Source organism: Bos javanicus, chromosome 15, assembly GCF_032452875.1.
Source record: "Bos javanicus breed banteng chromosome 15, ARS-OSU_banteng_1.0, whole genome shotgun sequence".
NCBI classification, from domain to species: domain Eukaryota; kingdom Metazoa; phylum Chordata; class Mammalia; order Artiodactyla; family Bovidae; genus Bos; species Bos javanicus.
The window spans coordinates 29416463-29438943 of record NC_083882.1 but is presented as its reverse complement, the minus strand read 5'-3'; positions in this window follow the sequence as shown (position 1 = coordinate 29438943).

The window sequence follows — 22481 nt, the reverse complement described above, 5'->3', positions numbered from 1 at the left end:
GCCGCTTTGTTCCTCACCTGGAGATCTCTGCAGCTAAGTGTCACCCTGCCTCCATTTTCTGGTTCCCTCCCCTTGGTAGATTTTCCCTACACCCACAGCTTTGTAAATAGGCACGATGAAAATAAATTCTCAAATTTTCCTACTACAAGTGTGCCATCTGTTTCTTGTTGGGACCCAGACAGAATAATTGGTACCAGAAGTGGTCCCAGAAAAGAGACTCTTAAAATGAGATTCTGGCATTGGGTTATTTATATTTGGTGAGCTCAATGATCACCTCCTTAGCAGGGTTGGTGGATGGGCTGTTCATGGATGTGGTGGCATCACAGTTCGGATTTTCGTTGGTAGTACCATGGGAATAAGTACAGGTAAAGGGTGAGACAGGAAAATCAAGGGTCTGTGACAATCAGTAAACCTGCAGACTTGGAGAAAATACTTGCAAATGATGTGACAAGGGATTAATTTCTACAATATACAAATAACTCATACGACTCAACAACAGAAAAACAAACCCAATTGAAAAATGGGCAGATGATCTAAGACATTTCTCCAAAGAAAATATACTGATGGCCAAAAAGCACATGAAAAAAATGCTCAATATTGCTAATTAGAGAAATGCAAATCAAAACTACAATGAGGGTCACCTCTCTCCAGTCAGAATGGCCATCATTGAAAAGTTTACCAACACTAAATGCTAAAGAAGGTATGGAGAAAAAGGAACCTTCCTTACACTGTTGATGGGAATCTAAATTGGTGCAGCCACTATGGAAAACAGTATGGAGGTTCCTTAAACAACTAAAAATGGAGTTACCATAGGATCCTGCAATGCTGATCCAAGGTACATAACCAGAGAAAACTCTAATTAAAAAAGATAAATGTACCCCAATGTTCATAGAAACACTATTTACAATAGCCAAAACATGGAAGCAACCTAAATATCCATAAACAGAGGAATGGATAAAGAATATATGGTATGAATGTGAGTGTGTGTGTGTGTGTGTGTTTGTGTGTGTATAAAATGGAATATTAGCCATAAAAAATGAAGTAATGCCATTTGCAGCAACATGGATGGATCTACCAGTTATACTAAGTGAAGTAAGCCAAAGGCATATCATATGGTATCACTTACATGAGGAATCTGAAAAAAGAGATACAAATGGACTTATTTATAAAACAGAAATAGATCCACAAATATAAAAAATTTATGGTTACCAAAGGGGTAAGAGTGGGGAGGGATAAATTAGAAGGATGGGATTAACATATACATACTACTATATATAAAATAGATTACAAACCAGAGGTCTTAATTCCCAAGAGAGAAATGCTTCCTCCAGAGAACTCATCAGAAGTTCCATTAAACTGGAAACTGAGCCTGCCACACTGGACTTCTGCCTACTGTGGACTTCTCCTGCTACTCAACCAACAGGCTGCTTTGTGACCCTAATTTGAAAGGGAGAAATTGGGTTGTGATTACACAGAGACGGCAAGGAAGACTTTGTCTGAAATGCAAATCTCCTGGGGCTACTTTCAATATACCTTATAATGTGATAAAAGTTAATGGAAAACTACAATAATCTAGTAAAGACTGGATTAGTAATAGTCCAGACTCTTCAGAAGGTTTGGGTCATTCCACCAGGCAGAGAATCAAGATTATCCAAGATACTTGCAGAGGACAAAGGACATATGGAATGGGTAGTGGAAGAAGAAAGTTATTGATACCATATGACCACATGACTAGTTGTAGAAATGAAGATTATAATATTTATGAGTATTTCTTCCTTATTTTATTATAAATCTATTAGGTATGTATCAACTAGTTATTTTTTTCTCCTCTCATTCTCCTACCATCGAAGATAAGATTTATTAATAGGTGTCAAAAAGGGTTTTGACCCACTAGAAAAGGCTTGAACTTGCCTGAAAATATAAAATGACATATAGGAATTTGTATCCTCTTTTGGGAGAGGGTTAGAATGCTTTTGATTTTCTGCTGGACAGTGGAGTATTTAATCAGATGCATAATTTTGCTAATTTTTAAATTTGGAAGCTAAAAATGGGACGACCCAGAGGGAGGGTAGAGGAGGGAGGAGGGAGGAGGGTTCAGGATGGGGAACGCGGGTATACCTGTGGCGGATTCGTTTTGATATTTGGCAAAACTAATACAATATTGTAAAGTTTAAAAATAAAATAAAATTTAAAAAAAATGGTTAATAGAAGTGACTGAATGTCATATTAACATGAGATGGAATGTTGTGGTTTGTTTTTTTTTAATTTGTCCATTTAGCTAACCTGCAACTACCTTTCCTAGAATCTCCTGTCTTGTTAAGTTCTACTTTGGTAGATTTGTGATATACTAACTTGGTTAAGCTCAAATTAAATTTCCCACAATTCCCTTCCCTATTTGGCTCAGAATCAGAGCTGGCCAAAAGAAAATTTGCACAGTATTTGGAAGGTGAAACTGAAGCAGCAGGAATCACAATCTGAAGGTTATCATGGTCAGAGGTGATGAGAGAGGTGCCAGAAAGTTCCAATTTCCCCTTGCTCTTTATTTTTGCTGCACATTCTTGTTCTTGCTTCATGTCCAGCTCTTTTTCCTTATTGGTAGCTCTGCTGACCAATAGCAACACAGATCTATTGCCAGACCACTTGGCTGTGAATGCACTAATTTGTTCACTCAAACTAGTGATTAAGGGAGTCAATTAGTGATTTTCCCCTGTTTTTTTTTTTTTTTTTAATAGCCTCATTTGGACCATTACTTCCCCAGTCTCTCCTCCAATTATGTAAAACAGTGGCTCTCCAACTTCAGACATCTGAATTACCTGGAGGGCTTATTAAAACCAACTTTCTGAGTCTACCCCCAGAGCTTCTGAGTTTATAGGTCTGTGGTGGGGCCTATACATTTGTATTTCTAACAAGCCTCCAAGTAATGCTGAGGCTTGATGCTGTTGATCCAGGGAACATATGCTGGAAACCACTGGAGTAAAGCCTAATTCCTCTAATAAATTCCTCATTCTATAGTATCCATTGTAGTTCTGCTTCCTCGATTTAAGCCTGGCTAATATAGGGCTCTAGACCCTTGAGAGTCCCTTGGATTGCAAGGAGATCCAACCAGTCCATTCTAAAGGAGATCAGTCCTGGGTGTTCTTTGGAAGGAATGATGCTAAAGCTAAAACTCCAGTACTTTGGCCACCTCATGCGAAGAGTTGACTCATTGGAAAAGACTCTGATGCTGGGAGGGATTGGGGGCAGGAGGAAAAGGGGATGACAGAGGATGAGATGGCTGGATGGCATCACTGACTCAATGGACATGAGTTTGAGTGAACTCTGGAAGTTGGTGATGGACAGGGAGGCCTGGCGTGCTGCGATTCGTGGGGTCACAAAGAGTCAGACACGACTGAGCGACTGAACTGAACTGAACTGAGACCATGTAAGCTTCCTTTGTAGTACCTCAGTCAGTAAAGAACCTGCCTGCAATGCAGGAGACCCAGATTCGATTCCTGGTTTGGGAGGATCCCCTGGAAAAGGAAATGGCAACCCACTCCAGTATCCTTGCCTGGAGAATCCCATGGACAGAGGAGCCTGGAAGGCTACAGACCATGGGGTCGCAAGAGTTGGATACCATTTAGCAACTAAACCACCAGACCATGTAGGGGAAGAGAAGAAATTAAAGGCTATAAAAATGCAACTGGGGCTTCCCAGGTGGTGCTAGTGGTAAAGAACCCACTTGCCAATGCAGGAGATGGAAAAGGTCAGGTTTGATCGCTGGATCAGAAAGATCCCCTGGAGGAGGGCATGGCAACCCACTCTCGGGAAATCCCATGGACAGAGGAGCCTGGTGGGTGACAGTACATAACGTCTCACAGAGCTGGACACAACTGATCGAATTAGCACGCATGCATGCAAACACAATTAGGAACTTGCCAGTGAGGGCAGTAGAAGAGGACTGCCTTCCAAGACTTCCTGCCAAGATAGAGTAATGGTGAGCAAATCTACTCCCTTTCCTAAAGCAGCCAACAATGGACAATACATGAGGCAATAGTTTAAGACACCAGGAGATGAAAGACAGTGAAACCCAAAGATGGAGGCTCCATAACTATTGAATGAACAAACAGGATTTGTGGATAGATGCTACTTCTGCCCATGGCTGCAAAACCTAGATTTTTCAAATGTCTCCTTTGCATGATTAAGCATTTGACCATATGTAGAAAGGCAAGATGAGCCCTGTGATTATGAACACCCAACTTACTGCCTTGAGAAAGCTTTCCAGCTCTGATGCAGGGAAGGGAACCCAAGTGGAACCCAGCAAGATACATGGCTTGAGGAAACAGAGCTGAGATTCTGAGAAGAGCGAGCAGATGGAGACTATAGGACAAAGTGTCAGAGAGGAGAGAGCTGCAGAGAAAAAGAACTCCAGAGATATGCAGAGGATCCCCCTTGAGTCTTTGGCTGAGCATTGATTTGCCCAAGCATGCCTGGAAACTACTTGAGACCAGAGAAAGAACCACCCAAAAGGATTAGGGGGGTACAGTGCCCAGAGCTCACACAGGGTTGGAAATAGTGCCTGTGCCAACCAGGCAGACCTCCTGATTCATGAGGCATTGGGTAGAGTACTGAGAGAGGTCTTGCCGTAGTAACGAGTAATCATTAGAGTGCTGATAAGTCCCCACCAAATGTGTCTTAAGGGCTCCCCTGGTGGCTCAGTGATAAAGAACCTGCCTAAAATGCAGGGGACTGGGTTCCATCCCTGGGTCAGGAATATCCCCTGGAGGAGGGCCTGGCAACCCACTCTAGTACTCTTGCCTAGAGAATCCATGGACAGAGGAGCCTGGCAGTAGGGTGACTCAGAGTCAGACATGACTGAAGCAACCAAGCAGCAGCAGCAGCAGCAGCAGCAGCAATGCATATTAAAAAGCAAGAACTGAGACTTCCCTGGTGGTCCATGGCTAAGACTCCACACTTCCAGTGCAGGGGACCCAGGTTTGATCCTTGGTCAGGGAACTAGATCCCACATGCCACAGCTAAAGATTCTGCATGCATCAATGAAGCTCAAAGATCATACATGCTGCAACTAAAACCCCGCACAGTCAAATAAATAAATATAAAAAAATTTTAATTAAAAAAATAAGACCCCAAAGGATTTAACTTTTTCCAAAATAACTGCTTCCCAGAAAAAAAAAATTCAAGAATATTTATGAGAATATAAAAAAATCCAGCACCCAAACTAAAATTAATAATGCCCGACAACTAATTAATAACAAGCAAGCATGCAAATCAAAACCACAATAAGATTATCACCTCAAACCTGCCAGAATGGCTATCATCAAAAAGAGGACGAACAGCAGAAGTTGGCGAGGATGTGAAGAAAAGGGAACTTTTGTGCACGGTTGGTGGGATTTTAAATTGATGCAACCACTGTGGAAACAGTATGGCAATTTCCCCCAAAATTAAGATCAGCACTACATCATGATCTAGCAAATTCACTTCTAGGTATTTATTTACCCAAAGAAAACAAAAACACTAATTCAAGATGATATATACACACCAATGTTCATTGCAACATTATTTATAATAACTAAGATAAGGAAGCAATCTGAGTGTCCATTGATAGGTGAATGGATAAACACTTGAAATACACATACACACATAATGGATTATTACTCAATCAGAAAAAAGGACATTTACCATTTGCAACAACATGGATGGATCTAGAGGGTATTAGAGGCTTCCCTGGTGGCTCAGACAGTAAAGAATCTGCCTGCAATGCAGGATACCTGGGTTGAATCCCTGGGTTGGAAAGGTCCCCTGGAAAAGGGAATGGCTCCAGTATTCTTGCCTGGAGAATTCCATGGATAGAGATATAGTCCAGGGGTCACAAAGAGTCGGACAGGACTGAGTGACTAACACTTTCAGAGGGTATTATGCGAAATGAAATAAATCAGACAGAGAAAGACAAATACTGTTTGTCTCATTTACAAGTGGAATCTAAAAAATAAAACAAAATGGAAACAGACAAAGATACAGAGAACAAACGGGCACGTGCCAGAGGGGAAGGCAGTGGGGGTAGGGGTGAAGGGAATTGAGTGATACGAATCCTTATTTACAAAATAAACAAACCATGGGATGGCATACACGGTATAAGGAGCATGGTCAGTAATATTGTAATAACATTGTATGGGGACAGATGGTTACTAGCCTCACTGTGGGGATCATTTCCTACTGTAAGCGAATGTCAGAATCATGTAGTCTTCCTAAAGACTAACAATACTGGACATCAACTATATTTTAATTAAAAAAATAAAAAAACACAAAATAAATTCTAGAAAATGTAAGCTCTTGGGGACAAGAAGCAGATTAGTTGTTGCCTATTGGGGAAGAGGTGGGAAGGAGGGGAGGATTATAAAGATATACAAGGCAACATTGAGAGTGATAGATGTGTTCAGTATTTTGATTGTGATGATGGCTTCACAGGTATATACTTGTTAAAATACTAAATTACAGACTCTAAATATGTGCAGTTTATTGTAGGTCAATTGTGCCTCAGATCCCAGGGATGGGGGAGCCTGGTGGGCTGCCGTCTATGGGGTCGCACAGAGTTGGACACGACTGAAGTGACTTAGCAGAGAAAGCTCTTTAAAAAAAAATAGAGCATGCAGAAAGAAGCAGAAGGCCTTAAGGAAGATTTGAAGGAGTCATATGTGGTCCTTGGGCACAGAAAACTGAAGACCAAGACCTGGGTCTGACTGCAAGAATTATAGAACCACAGGACCCACTGGAATGCACAGCCTACCAGATTTCTCATGTTACACAATCTGATGGGGAGGGAGGAGCCCTCTGAGATGTGGGATGGGGCATTTGGACATACATAAACCAGGCTCCAAAATCACTGCAGATGGTGACTGCAGCCATGAAATTAAAAGATGCTTACTCCTTGAAAGTTATGGCCAACCTAGACAGCATATTGAAAAGCAGAGACATTACTTTGTCAACGAAGGTCTGTCTAGTCAAGGCTATGGTTTTTCCAGTGGTCGTGTATGATTGTGAGAGTTGGACTATAATGAAAACTGAGCACCAAAGAATTGATGCTTTTGGACTGTGGTGTTGGAGAAGACTCCTGAGAGTCCCTTGGACCGCAAGGAGATCCAACCAGTCCATCCTAAAGGAGATCAGTCCTGGGTGTTCACTGGAGGGACTGATGTTGAAGCTGAATTTCCAATACTTTGGCCACCTGATGTGGAGAGCTGACTCATTTGAGAAGACCCTGATGCTGGGCAAGATTGAGGGCAGGAGGAGAAGGGGACGACAGAGGATGAGATGGCGGATGGCATCACCGACTCGATGGACATGAGTTTGGGTGAACTCCGGGAGTTGGTGATGGACAGGGAGGCCTGGTGTGCTGCGGTTCATGGGGTCACAAAGAGTTGGACACAACCGAGTGACTGAACCGAACTGAAACCAGGCTAAAAATTTTGAACCTTCTCCATTCTTTAAGAATGAAAGGAGAGAAGAAAAGAATCACTTGATGGCAGAGAAATCGGACAAACATAACTCAGCCGGGTGATTCAGGTCAAGATCAACAGTAAAGAGCCATGTTGACAGTATGTACCCTTGAAATGACGCAATGCGGACAGCACTTGTCCTCTTCCTCCCCCAAACCCGCAATTCCAACATAACTACGAGAAAAACACCAGACACTCCAACTTGAGGGACATTCTAAAAATGTTCCTGGCCAATACTGACCAGTACTCCTTGAAACTATCAAAGGCGTCAAAAACAAGAAAAGTCTGAGAAACTGTCACAGCCAAGAGAAGCCTAAGGAGGTGTGACAACTAAATGAAAGGTTGTTGCTGCTGCTAAGTCGTTTCAGTCGTGTCCGACTCTGTGCGACCCCATAGACGGCAGCCCACCAGGCTCCCCCGTCCCTGGGAGTCTCAAGGCAAGAACACTGGAGCGGGTTGCCATTTCCTTCTCCAATGTGTGAAAGTGAAAAGTGAAAGTGAAGTCACTCAGTCGTATCCGACTCTTTGCGACCCCATGGACTGCAGCCCACCAGGCTCCTCCGTCCAGGGGATTTTCCAGGCAAGAGTACTGGAGTGGGGTGCCACTGCCTTCTCCGAAATGAAAGGTAGGATTCTGGAATAAAGAAGTAAGTGAAATAAAGAGTAAGTGAAAGACTGAGGAAATCTGAATAAAGCATGGACTTTAGGTACTAATAATATATCAATGCTGGTTCATCACTTGTGACCAATGTACCAGCAAATGTATGTTATTAGTTATACGGGAGGAAGCGGGGGAGTATGCCTGTGTTTTTTAGATTATACAGGTCCTTGCCTTTTATCTGTACTCACCAGCCATCCCTGTGCACTCAGATGAACCACCAGCACAAGGCTGCTGCCTTTAAACTAGACTGAGACTCTGAGGTTAACAGGATATTGTGAATATAATGGAAGAGAAATACGTCTCTCACGGCAGTCAGCTGCCACAGAGCCCCGCGTGCTAGTGGAGAGCCACCTTGGGATTGTCCCCACAGCTTTCTGCTCCCCGTCCTTATTTCTAGACATGTCAGCGCTCAAGGGAGTTTCCTTGGCCTCCTGGCTGACCTGTCTCTTGGGCTCCACGTAGCAGGCTTGAAAACCTTGTATAATAACTGCCCAGCCTGGAGACCAAAGAACCCAGAAACAGTGACAGAGACATCAGTGGGTTATTAGATAGGGGATCTTACACTTTTGAAGCAAAAGGTCCTGGAGTGACACCCACTTTGTGTACAGCAGGTGGGAGCTGGCTAGACCTTCACAACTCAGGGGAGACGGAGGCTACCATTTATAGGGGGAATTGCCGTAAGGTTGGCTCATCAGTTACCAGGGAAACCAGCGGCTAGGGCAGGGGGCAAGCATGTTGATAGTTACTGATTAAGCCCTGTAATTAAGAGGATTGGATAGTCACGTGAGTGAAGCAGGGTCTGGTCAAGCAGGAGATGTACAGACAGCAGGAAAACAGCCATCTTGAGTGGCCTGACCATACATGGCCCTAGACAGTTAACAAGCATAAGGAATAATTTCCATGAACCCAGACCCTTGCATCTTTCCATACAGAGAAAAGCACTAAAACCATGAACTTGAGATGCCTGTTTTCTGTGATTAATTGTCATCTTTAAATGTTTGACTACACGTTTGTTTCAGCAAAATCTCCTATATATCCTGCTTCCTCTCTTACCTCTTTGGAGCAGTTCCTCCAAACTATCTGAGAGGCTATGGTCCTCAGCAAGGTCCCCTAGCAAAACACAACTTACAACTTTTAGGTTGTACATTTTTCTTCATTTGACATGATTGTGTTACTTTATGGTTCTGATAACTTACAGGAGGTTTACACCAACTGCCCCTTTGTTTATTGATTGTAGTGAGACTCAGGATTCACTCCTGGTCTCACTCAGCACCCTGGAAGACTCTGCCTTGATGGGATGGTGGAATCACCTGCTGAGAGACAGCGTCCTGCAGGACCGGGGCAGCATCCTGCAGGACTGGGGTGCCATCCTGCGAGATACAGTACACGCCTAAACTGTTGCCAATATATAGGGCCATTTCCCCATAGGCAAGATGCACGGGTCCAAGAACCAAGAGCTGGAGATGAGAATGGCCCCTTTCGGGACTTCCCTGGCGGTCCAGTGGGGTTAAGACTCCACGCTTCTAATGCAGGGGGTTCCAGTTCAACCCCTGGTTGGGGAACTAGATCTCACATTCCACGAGGCCAAAAAAAAGAAAAGAACCCTGTCCAGAAACATCCTGTCAGAGGTTAAGGAGAGCAGAGAATGGAACGTGTAAGAAGGCAACTAAGATTACCTTGGTCTTGGGGTCAGCTATAGAGATGGGAATGCAGCAGCCACATTTGATGAACAACTATTTCTTTTTCTTACCTTATCTGAAGAACACCAGTGCTTTCAGCTGGAAGCATAACTAACTGGCATCACCCCAAGATGGTACAGTAGCTGATGGGACTTTATGAGTCCTTTGTGTTGGGGAAACAAAATTTTCCTGTGGACAAAGGTCTAGAGTAGATGCTGAGGGCCAAAGGGGTGGACTGTGCCATATATCTTTTGTTTGCCCCTCCAGAACCCCCTGTCACCCCACCCCACATCCCCCTCACCATGCCCTCTGACCCAGGAGGCTGATCTGTATGGTCCACATCCTGTGTCTTCAGCATCCTGGCAGAGCCCAACAGGAGATCAGAGAGAGAGAGAGAAAATAGAATGTGGTCAGTTACTTATTCCCTCTCCTTGAGCTGGCCGAGTCCCTCAACCAATGACCACGACTTCTCTCACCATAGGCTTGAAGCACAGCTCTCCTCCACCCACTGCCAGCCTCATGATGGCCATGCCTGGCTGCTCCTAAACTTGGGTTACTGCCCTATCCTTGTGGTTCCCCAATACCCACATCTTTTTTTTGTAAATAAACCCTCCTCAAATTATCCTATTTTGAATGTGCCATCTGTTTCCTGTTGGGAGACAGACTGATGCAGTAGGATTTATGTCACAATTGCTCTAACGGTTTTGTGTTTGAATGTCAACTTGGGGTGTCCTGGCATTTTCTGCCCTTAAATGGGAGCTGCTTTGAGCCCCTAGAACTGTCTGAGCCATGGCAGGCAAAAGGGTGAAATAAGACAATGAAATGACCTTCCACAGTGCCTGGGGCAGACTCAATAAATACTAGAAAATCACCCTCCCGTTGCACCAGACTCTGCACTTCAAATAAGAATAGAGGGTTTTGACACCGTGTGTGTGCCCGTCATGCATGTCAGTGGTTTCATTGGAGAGGGTTAAACCGGAGAGGTTTTGCTCCAAATGACTATTTTATTAAAGTCCTGCTCAATTCTTAAATGTTGATACACCACAAAAGGCAAGGAGGAAACATATCTAATTTAAGATGTTTGGAAATAAACAGAATCGAACTCTAGGCAGGGCTCACCTAGCTGTGGCCAGCAGGGGTGGGTTTCCTGCCAAGGCAATGACGCATAAACCCAAGCCTCTCTACAGCTCTACGCCTAGTTTCGCATTCATAATTTGATTCCTTTTCTTAAAGGAGTCCAAATTGTTTAAGCTTAAGGAGTCCAAATTGTTTAAGGTGCTGTGATACCTGGGGACCCATGCTGCCAGGAAGTTATTACATTTGGGCTCCTCTCTGGGACAGGTGGAATGAGGGAGACTGAGAGGCCGGCTCACACCCACTGGCGGTCACTCATTCTGGATGAACACAAACAAACCAAGGGCCGCGGGCAGATGTGAGCTGTGCTCAGGGACAGTGGTTCAGCTGCAGCTGTGACAGGAGAGCTCTTGGTCTCAGCTTCACCTACAATCAAGACACCTGAAGGTGTGACTGTAGACACAAACTCTTGCCTACCTTCTACGGGGCAGGCTGTGCAACCACAAAGCAGACACTTTTCAGAGCATGGGCGTTATTCGACTTCCAAGTGAGAGCGAGTTCCTCACCATGGCCATCACCACCTCTAACCCATGCCGCTTCACTTTACCGCTTGAGAACTGTCCTCTACTACAAGCGGGCTCGTTGCCTCCAAAGCCGAACCTTCTGTGAATCCTTTGACCCTGCAATTCCATGTGGAGGAATTTATTCTGAGGAAATAATACTACTGTTTATAATGAAGTCATTATAAAGGCATTCTCTCTAGCATTGTTTGTAATAGGAAAAAAGAATAAACTTCACTGTTTATGTTTATTCAGGGTCTGATGATAAAGCATTGATTAACTCATGGTCCATCCGTATAATAGAATGTGGTGAGGCTGTTAACATTGCATGGAAGCATTAATAGAATACACAATGATATGAAATGATAAATACATTGTGGTGGGCAGACCCTAGGGGGCCTTATGAATCCTTCCCTGTGACTTGCTCCCTGTGCATCACCAACTCCTGGAGTTCACTCAGACTCACGTCCATCGAGTCAGTGATGCCATCCAGCCATCTCATCCTCTGTCGTCCCCTTCTCCCGCCCCCAATCCCTCCCAGCATCAGAGTCTTTTCCAATGAGTCAACTCTTCGTATGAGGTGGCCAAAGTACTGGAGTTTCAGTTTTAGCATCATTCCTTCCAAAGAAATCCCAGGGCTGATCTCCTTCAGAATGGACTGGTTGGATCTCCTTGCAGTCCAAGGGACTCTCAAGAGTCTTCTCCAACACCACAGTTCAAAAGCATCAATTCTTCGGCGCTCAGCTTTTGTCCTACAATTTAACTCAGTTCTGACACTAGCCAGAAATAGCATCAGGTCCCACAGCTTAACGGCTCAGTCCCACAAGACTGCCACACCATCACACACACACACACACACACACACACACACACACACTCTTCAGATGCCAGTGCTTCACTGACTAACTGGCATTGATCTGAAGTTCAACAATCCCCCTTTTTGGGTTTAATAAATTTGCTAAAGAACCTCCCCATGTGCATATGTTCACTAATTGGAAGCTCTCCAAGCTCCATATGTACTATTGGGATTTTATGGAGGCATCCTGACATAGGCATGATCAATTATTAACTTCATTTCCAGCCCCTGCCTCCTCTCTGGAAGATGAGGGTGGGGCTGAAAATTCCAAGCTTCTCATCATTGGTTGGTCTTTCTGATGACCAGCCCCCATCCAGGAGCCTCCAGGAGCCCGTTCGGAGGCACTTCAGTAGAACAGAACATGCTTCTAGTTCTCGTATCACTTAGAAAATTATCCTGCAAGGTAGTCAATAATACCCAAGGGCTGTGAAGTAGAAAGATGGAGCTGAGTCCTCACCTAGATCCATAATCCTCAGAGAGTTACAGCCTCAATGAAAAGGTGATCTAGGGAAGCAAATCTTCCCTAGCCCAGGAACATAGCAAAAAAGGATGTCTCAGCTTGGGTTCTGGGTAGAAAATGAAATTCTCCTGTTTAGAATTTCTAAACATAGGTCTGTGTTTCCTGTTTGGGGCTTGAGTTGATGCTGTCTTCATAATTATTTAAATAGGATCCAGCAACAAGACAAGAGAATAACATTAAAAAAAAAAAAAAAAACTTCTCATAGTGAGTGATACTGTTGGGGTTCCTAAAAGAAGCAATCACAAAGTAACTCTGGAATATCATGCTCTCAACCCAGATCACATGGAATCCCAAAGGATAAAGCCCCACTGAACATGAGCTTGCAACCCAGATTACAAAATAGAAAGAAAGGAGAAAGGAAGAGAGGGAGGCGGGGGAGAGGGGAGGGAGGGAGGAAAAGAGAAAGAGAAAGAAAGAAAGGAAAAAAGAAAGGAAGGGGAAATAAGCCATCATAATGAAAGACTCAGCGGACTTAACCTCAAAATTAGACTCTCAAGCATCTGAGATGTTATATGAAGACTAAAGATATTATACAATAGATATCATTAAAATGTCTAGATGCATATAAGGCATTGAAAGCATAAGAAAAGAATAAAATACTATGAATAGATGTAAAAAAACCAAATAGAATTTCCAGAAATGAAAAAATAACTGAAATATACAATTCAATAAATAGGCTAAACACCAGATTCAATACAAATGAAGAGAAAAATAGTGAATTGGGAAACTGGTCTAAGAATATTACCCAGAGGAAGAAGAAGAAATAGAAATTACGAAAAAGAGGTTAAGTGATGCAAAGAATAAGGTGAGAAGGTCTACCGTTTGTCTAACAGGAATTTCAAAAGAGAATGGCCAAGGCGTTACTGAGAGATAACAATTGATAATTTTTCAGAGTTAATGAAACATACGCCTCTTCAGGTTTGGTAAGAATAGTAACACTTCTAAACTATGCTACCTGTGTTTTATCCATCTTTGTTAATGTACTTATATCTTTTTTTTTCTTTTTTGGAACAAGATCAAATAGAAACAGAAATTTTAATTAATTAATTTTAAAATAAATTAAATGAAAAGATGGATGTAAAGTTTCACAGAGGAAGGACATCTGGATCAGGCTGGGCTGGGATAGGTATCAGTTAGTACCGTTTCACTTGTAAATGGCATAAAAATCCATTTAAAACTGTCTTAAGGGACTTCCCTGGTGGTCCAGTAGTTAAGAATCTGCCTTGCAATGCAGGGGATGCGAGTTCGATCCCTGGTAGGGGAACTAAGATCCCACATGCTGTGGAGCGACTAAGCCCACGCACCACAACTACCGAGGCAGAGCGCCACAACGGGGGAGTCCAGCCTGTCCTCTGCAACCAAGATCCCGCACGGCAGCGAAGATCCTGCGCGCCGCAACCAAGCCCTGGTGCCGCTAAATAATTTTTTTTTTTTTAAACTATCTTAAGAAACCATGGGCAGGGTTTCCCTGGTGGTCCAGTGGTTAAGAATCCACCTTGCAACGCAGGGGACACCAGTTGGATCCCTGGCCTGGGAAGATCCCACATGCCGAGGAGCAACTATTAACAAGCCTGTGCACCACAGTTATTAAGCCTGTGCTCTAGAACCCACAGGCTGCCATTACTGAGCCCGTGTGCCCTGGAGCCTGTGCTCTGCAACAAGAGAAACCACCGCAGTGAGACGGCTTCACACCATAACTAGAGAGTAGCCCCTACTCTCTGCAACTAGAGAAAGCCTGAGCACAGCAACAAAGACCCAATGTAGTCAAAAGTAAATAAATAAACAAAATAATTTTAAAATATTTATTAAAAAAAAGAAAGAAACAAGGGGCAATGATCGCTACGTTACTGAAAATATAATGAGTAGGGCTGCCTTTGGGTATGGCACAATGCAGGTTTCAACCATGCATTCAAGTTTTGCTTTTCCCAAAACCTCAGCTCTGCTCTTCTGCACGCTGGCGTCATTCTCAGGCTGTGACTGAGAACAGAGTCTCCCCTCCATATGAGAATAGAGTCTTCCTCTCTTTTGTTCACAGTTTAATTCCCAACACTTAGAATAGTATTTAGCACATAATACATACTCCAAAAATATTTGTAGGAGTAAGAGGAAGAGAAGGCAGAAGCAGGAATATCAGCATAATTTCTGACAGGAAAAAGAAAAAGGAGACTCTACTAGATATGTTTTAGAGAAACTGCAGACCAATGGAGACAAACAGATGATTTTAAATCACCTGACAGATTACCTACACAGGAAAACAATTCACAGCAGCCTTCTCGATGGCAGAACAGAAGACAGAAGTCAGAGGCATGCTACATTCAGAGTGCTGACAAAAACTATCTCACCCTGGAGTTCAAACTCCCCTAAAATACCACTCAAGAGGGTTCCAGTTGGCTCTTGCTGCATAGCAAACCTCTCCATAATATAGTGGCTTAAGGCAACCTCCCCTGTGTATTCGCTCACAGTTCTGTAATTTGACAGAGGGGGGACAGCTCATTTTACCTTCTGTGTGGCCTTGGCTAGGGTGGCCCATCTGAGACTGGAAGAAACGAGGCAGCTTCACTCACACGAAGGCCCTCAGTGGAAGGGATGGGATTGCAGGTGACTCTCTGGCCCCTTGTCATCGCCATCCTCCAGGCCCCCTCTATCTCTTCAGTGGGGCAACTGGGCTTAGCTTCATGGTGCTTGGACCCCAACTGGGTAAAAGTGGAATCAGTCAGTCTTCTTATGACCTAAGGCTGGACCTGGCATGGGGTCACTTCCACATTCTACTGATCAAAGCAAGTCACAAGGCCAGCCCATGTTTAAGGGCAGGGGAAATAAACTCCATCTCCTTGGGAGGAGTGACATGGCCATCACAGGGATGGACAGAACTTGGTGGCCAGCGTTGCTGACAACCCAACGCAAGGAGTGAAAGTGAAATAAAGACCTTTCAGATGAAGACGGAAAAGACTTCACCATAACATCACCGGGTTAGGGCTGCCAGCACATTTATTTTAAGAGAAAGGAAATGGAACTCAGAAGGTGTGAGATGTAAAAAAGCCGTGAAGAGCAACAACACAGACCTACTGCTTAGCGCAGGGAACTATACTCAGTGTCTTGTAATAACCTGTAATGGAAAAGAATCTGAAAAAGAAAAAAATTATATATATATATATGCAACTGAATCATTTTGGTGTACACTTGAAACTAACACATTAAAAATTAACTACACTTAAATTTTTTTTAAAAAGCAATGAAGAGAGCAAATACACTCTGGTAGACATGTGGGTAAATGGATATAAACACCAACCGTGGAAAACTGCAACTGTGATGGCAGTGAGTTGGAGGTGTGAAAACTAAGGCAGACCCACAACCCTGGATGGTGCTATGGAAGGTGGAGGAGGCGATCGAAGTATTCCAAGGGCCCTTCCCCCATCAGGGGACAGCCATGTTCCTAATTAACTAGAATCACTGTACATGTGAAAAGAAGGGGAGAGGAGCCCTAAAGAGTAGGAATGAAACCTACAATTTCCAAGAAAATGAATGAAAGAAGGAAGGAATAAAAGTAGAAAAAAATAACAAAAGAGGCTCTGATTTCCCTGATGGTCCAGTGGTTAAGAATCTGCCTACCAATGCAAGGAACACGGGTTCTGTCCCTGCGTGGTGAACTCAGGTCCTGCCTACCGAGTGGTCCCGCCAAAAAATAAAACAGATAAAAAAATAAAAAAGGCTCACTAGATTCGATTGATATAGGAAACAAGAGAAAAACAAAAAAGAAACACCCATGAGAAGATTGAGGAGCACAAGATAATAAGATGGTAAAAATAAGTCCAAGTAATGACAATACTTTTAAGTTAAAGGACACAGATTCTCAGATTAGATCTATGTATTAATACGGCTGAAACTGAGAAACATGCAAGCACCAAAGAAAAAAAAAAGCAATGAATTGATAATGACACAGTACAATACCCTCCATACATAGTACATAAGATTTTAAACAAGCGAAGCAGTAGGGGGTTCCTCAAACAATTAAACACAGAATTACCATATGATCCAACAATTCCATTTTTGTGTATGTCCCCAAAGGAACTGAAAGCAAGTACTTGAACAGATACTTAAATACCTGTGTTCAGTTGCATTATTCACAGTTGCCAAAAGGTGGCAACAACCCAAATGTCCATCAATGAATGAATAAACAAAGCGTGGCTGACATATGCAATGAAATTTACTCAGCCTTTAAAAGGAAAGAAATTGACACATCCTACGACATACAGGAACCTTGAAGATGCTATGCTAGGTGAGATAAGTCAGACACAAAAGGAAAACATTATATGATTCTATTCATACCAAGAACCATTAATTCATTGTGATAGAAAGTAAAATGATGGTTTCCAGAAGTTGTAGGGGAGCAGGGAATAGGAACCTTATTGACTAATGGACACAGAGTTTCAGTTTTGGAAGATTAAGAATTTCTAGAGCTGGACAGTGGTGATGTTACCCAACAATGGGAATGTACTTAGTGCCACTGAAGCGTGCAATAAACCACGGTGAAAATGTTCAATGGGAAATTGTATTTTATGTGTTTTACCACTGTGAAAGGTAGCATGCAAAGCTAATACTACATGTGGTTTGTCGATACATACAGCAAAAGTATGAAGGTGTGCATGAGAATAGGACACTGCAAATTCAGAAGAACGGTGATGCCTGGGAGGGTCAGGAATGCAAGCAGGGACCTGTTTCAGTTCTAAAAACAAAGACGAAAACAGGGCAAAGTCAGGTGGCAGGCATTCGCGTGTTTCTTGCCATTACACTCCCAACTTTTCAATACTCTTTGAGTTTCTCGTAAGCTGAAGTACAGGGTGCCAGGTATGCCTGCTAAGGAGGAGTTGTGACTCAGCCCCGTCTGCCCCACACGGACCCATCGCCTCTTTGGAGACTCATACCTAGGAATTAACTTTCCCTGGTGGCTCAGATGGTAAAGGGTGCGCCCGAAATGCGGGAGACCCAGGTTCAGTCCCTGGGTTGGGAAGATCCCCTGGAGAAGGAAATGGCAACCCACTCCAGTACTCTTGCCTGGAGAATCCCATGGACAGAGGACCCTGATAGGCTACAGTCCATGGGGTCTCAAAGAGTGGGACACGACTGAGCGACTTCACTTTCACTTTCACTGTCCTCGTGTCCAGAGCACCCTCCACTGATTTGCCGCTTGTAGAGCAGAGCCTGGAACTTTTTAATTGATGTATAATTGATTTGCGACATTGTGCCAATCTCTACTGTACAGCAAATGACCCCTAGACATAGACATGGATACATTCTTTTCTATTACGGTTTATCCCAGGAGATTGGCTATAGTTCCCTGTGCTATACAGTAGGGCCTTGTTTACTCATTCTAAATGCAATAGTTTGCATCTACCCACCTTAAATTTCCGATCCATCCCTCTCCCTACCCCTCGCCCCCTTGGCAGCCACACGTCTGATCTCTGTGTCTGTGAGTCTTGTTTGTTTTGTAGACCGGTTCACTTGTGGTATATTTTAGAATCCACATATAAGTGATATCATATGGTATTTGGCTTTCTCTTTCTGACTTACTTCACTTACTGTAATAATCTCTAGGTCCATTCATGTTGCTGCAAATGGCATTATTTTGTTCTTTTTTTATGGCTGGGTGCTATTCCATTGTGTATATGTATACACCACATCTTCTTTATCCACTCATCAGACATTTAGGTTTCCATATCTTGGCTATTGTGAACAGTGCTGCTATGAACTTAGAGTGCGTGTATCTTTTTGATTACAGTTTTGTCCAGGTATATGCCCAGGCGTGGGATTGCTGAGTCATATGGTAATTCTATTTTTAGTTTTCTGAGGGCTCTCCATACGATTCTCCATAGTGGCTGCACCAAATTATATCCCCACTGAAGCTGTAGGAGAGTTCCCTTTCTCCAACACCCTCCCCAGCATTTGTTACTCATAGACTTTCTGATGATGGCCATTCTGACCAGTGTGAGATAGCTTTGATTTGCATTTCTCTAATAATTAGTGATGTTGAGGATCTTTTCCTGTGCCTAATGGCCATCCACATGTCTTTCTTTGTAGAGCCTGGAACTTTCAATGTCAGAAGATCCTTCCAGGCCTATCCTTTCCAGGCTGACCAAACCACATCCTTCTTGCAGGAAACCCCAGAAGTGGAGCGGCAGAGAGACAGCCTGAGGAATGCAGCTATTAACAAGCCATGAGCCTGGGCTGTGAGCGCCACAGGAGGCCTTCTGCGGGGAATCCTGAAGCCTTCCAGTCCAGGGTCTCCACGGCCCCATGCTGGGCTGCAGGCCGCTGTGGGTGGCTGGCTCTGAGCAGCCTCCCTGCCACCCTTCACTCTACCCAGATTTCGAGGCCCCCAGAACAGCCCTCTTTTGTTGCCTGGAGATTGGTCTTTGCTTGTCCAACCACCAGTTCTTCTTGGCACGATGCTCACTCCGCTGGGCACCTGCTGGCCTACCACCCCCTGCAGGTTTGTGTTATACAAGGCTCAGAGCTGAAGGGTCTGGAAGGACAGCCTCATGGGGAGTGGCTGACAAGGAGGTCTTCCAGGGGAGGGTGGGGGCTGAGGGAAGCTTAACCTTACCTTCCCTCGAGCCCTCGGGGACCCTCATCCACAAAGTGTGAAGCCCGCAGGGGGCCTCGAAGAGAACAGTCCCGCTCCCTCCCCTCCGCTGCTGGGATGGACTAAACTAGGGCATCTCCACTCACGAACACAGCAGACGCTGCCCTTGGCTGACTCTCTGTACCTGAAAACACATCACGTCTAATTTTTACAACACGCCTGCAAGAGAGATAATAGCGTCACTTCACAAATGAGGACACTGAGGCTCAGAATGGTCACCTGACTTGCCCGTACGGGGAGCCCGTGTGTGACTGAGACCCCCACTCAGAGGCAGGCTTGGCTCCGTGGCCCTGGGGGCCCGGAGTGGGGTCGCAGGTCACGGGCCCTACATGTGCCAGCAGCACGGATCAAGGAAGGCGCGTGGGCGGTGACAGACGGTGGCATGAGTCTCGGGGCCGTGCGTCTGGCGTGTCAGAGGCAAGCTCGCCCTTTCATTTGTTTTTTTAATACTTCTCACCACAACAGAAACTGCTGATTTGCAGGTGTGCAGCTATTCTAAGAGAATGAACTGGCTGACACTCAATTCCATGGAAGGCTCGGTCTTGCCCGCTCACCCTGCCCCTCCCCAGGAGGTGCCCCTTGCTGGCTCTTCAGGCCGCTGCTGGACCGTCCAGCCTGCGGCCACTGCCGACCCTCCCCCTCCTGTCCAAATAGGCCAAATCCAGCTGACCAATGGCCTCTGAAATTTTCAAATGATTTTACTGTGAATTAAGATGCAAAGTGGGAACGTCCTTAAAACACAAACGATAGTGAACAGATCATGTAAACTAAACACCTTGTCGTGGGTCATGAAACAGAACATCGCCAGCACCCCCAGAGCTGCAAGCGTCACTTTCCATCCGTAGTCACACACCACCCCGGCTCCACTGCCCGTGGGGAGGCCAGGAGCTGTTGGCACAAGTGCCGATGAGGACGCAGGGGGTCTGGGGTTCGGTTCCAAGACTGTGCGGACGGTGTGCTGGGATTGGTCCTATTTGGACTGATCTGCCCCTCCACAAAGAGCTGGACTGAGGTCAGGCCAGGCAGGCAGCGGCACTGCCACCCTGCTGGGCCAGGAGGGCACTGAGCTAGGAATGAGGGAGAAAGTACTGACCGGAACGCCTTGGAAGAGGACCTGCCAGAGCTGGAGTCAGCCAGAAGGGACAGAAATCTGAACACCAGCAGCTTAAACAACTAATCATTTTTTTTTTCTCATCTGAGGGGAGCCCAGGGCCATAAAGGCTTCCCAAGTGGCTCAGACGGTACAGAATCTGCCCGCTGTGCAGGAGACCCTGGTTCGATTCCTGGGTGGGGAAGGTCCCCTGGAGTAGGAAATGGCAACACACTCCACTATTCTTGCCTGAAGAATTCCATGGACAGAGGAGCCTGGCGGGCTGCAACCTGTGGAGTCTCAAAGAGCTGGACACAATTGAGTGACTAAAACATGCACACAAGGCTGTGTGACTCACAGCACAACCCAAGCCCAGGTTCTCCATCTTTCTGCTCTGCCATCTAAGCCTCTGGTTTTCAGCCTTGCGTTCATTGCCTTGTGGTTGCAAGGTGGCTTCTGCAGATCCAAGCACTTCATCTGTGCTCAAGGCAGGAAGGAAGGGGAAGGGCAGAGGACCAAAAGCAGAGCTGGCCGAGTCTCTCCTCTGAAGGAGCTTTCCCAGGAGCCTCTTCCAGTGGCTTTCACTTGCGTGTGTCAGAACTGGGTCCCCAGTCACCCCTCACTACAGGGGAGCCTGGGAAATCAACCTCTTCAGAAAAGCTGGTCACATCGCTACCCTGGGAAGAGTACAGAAGGAAACCAGTATTTCTTCCTCAAAGAAATACTCTGGGACCAAGGCAAGGAGAACCTTCCTCCCCCTCCCACTCACTCCCCGCCCCTGCCAGCTGCCTTCCAAGAATGGGGGTCGAGCAGCAATTTTACTGCGTGAGGGTGCAAGTTTGGGCCAGAGTTGGCTTACTGAGAGGGCTGAGAGAAGCCTGGGCTGCCTCTCGGGGTCCCCCTCTCAGTCCTTCCCCCACATAGCCTGCCATTTCACTGCAAAACCAAAGCTGAATAAGTTAAGTATTATCTTTCCCACCAGTGACGCATCTGCTTGTAAATGTGCCAAGAAGGACTAGACAGACAAGTTAAGTGGTGAGACCTGGCTGAGAACATCTAAGGTCAGAGCACAGAGGGCAGTGAGGAGCTGTGTCCCTGTGGGCTGAGAGCTGAACCAGATCCAGAAAAAGAATGAACAGAGCATCATGTTTTTTGGCCATCCAGTCACTCTATAGATTTTTTCCAAGCATGACAATATTACTTTTCCTTTTTGATTTGCAAGAGATCTTTACGTATTAAGGATCTCAATCCTTACGTATTAAGAGTATCTCACTATAAAGGGCTTCCCAGGTGGCTCAGTGGTAAAGAATCCACCTGACAATGCAAGAGACACAGGAGATGTGGGTTTGGTCTCTGGGTCGGGAAGATCTCCTGGAGTAGGAAATGGTGACCCACTCCAGTATTCTTGCCAGGAAAATTCCATGGACAGAGGAACCTGGTGGGCTGTGGTCCAAGGGGTCGCAGAGTCGGACATGAGTGTACACACACATTACATTACACAGTTAAGGGCAACACATGACTTGGAGTGAGCATCCAGGCTGACTCATTCAACAGTGGGGCTCTGGACGCAGTGGGGAAAGGGGAATCCTATAGTGGGCTCAGGTCTCCTTCTTCCTACTCCTCACTTACTCACAGGCTTGCACTTCTAGAGGTACAGTCAGAATTTGGGACATCGAGACACTTACAAATTGGAATATTTGATGTAAACTATGGATCCCCATCTTATGTTGAGAAATTGGAAGATCTAGCAAAAAGGACCCCACACTCCCCTACACTAGCCAGAAGCAGAGACCCAGTTACACAGGAGTGTGTTTTCCGGGGACTTCCCTGGTGGTCCAGTGGTTAAGAATTCACCTGGCAATGCCAGGGACACAGGTTCGATTCCTGGTCCCAGGAATCTCAGCTGCCACA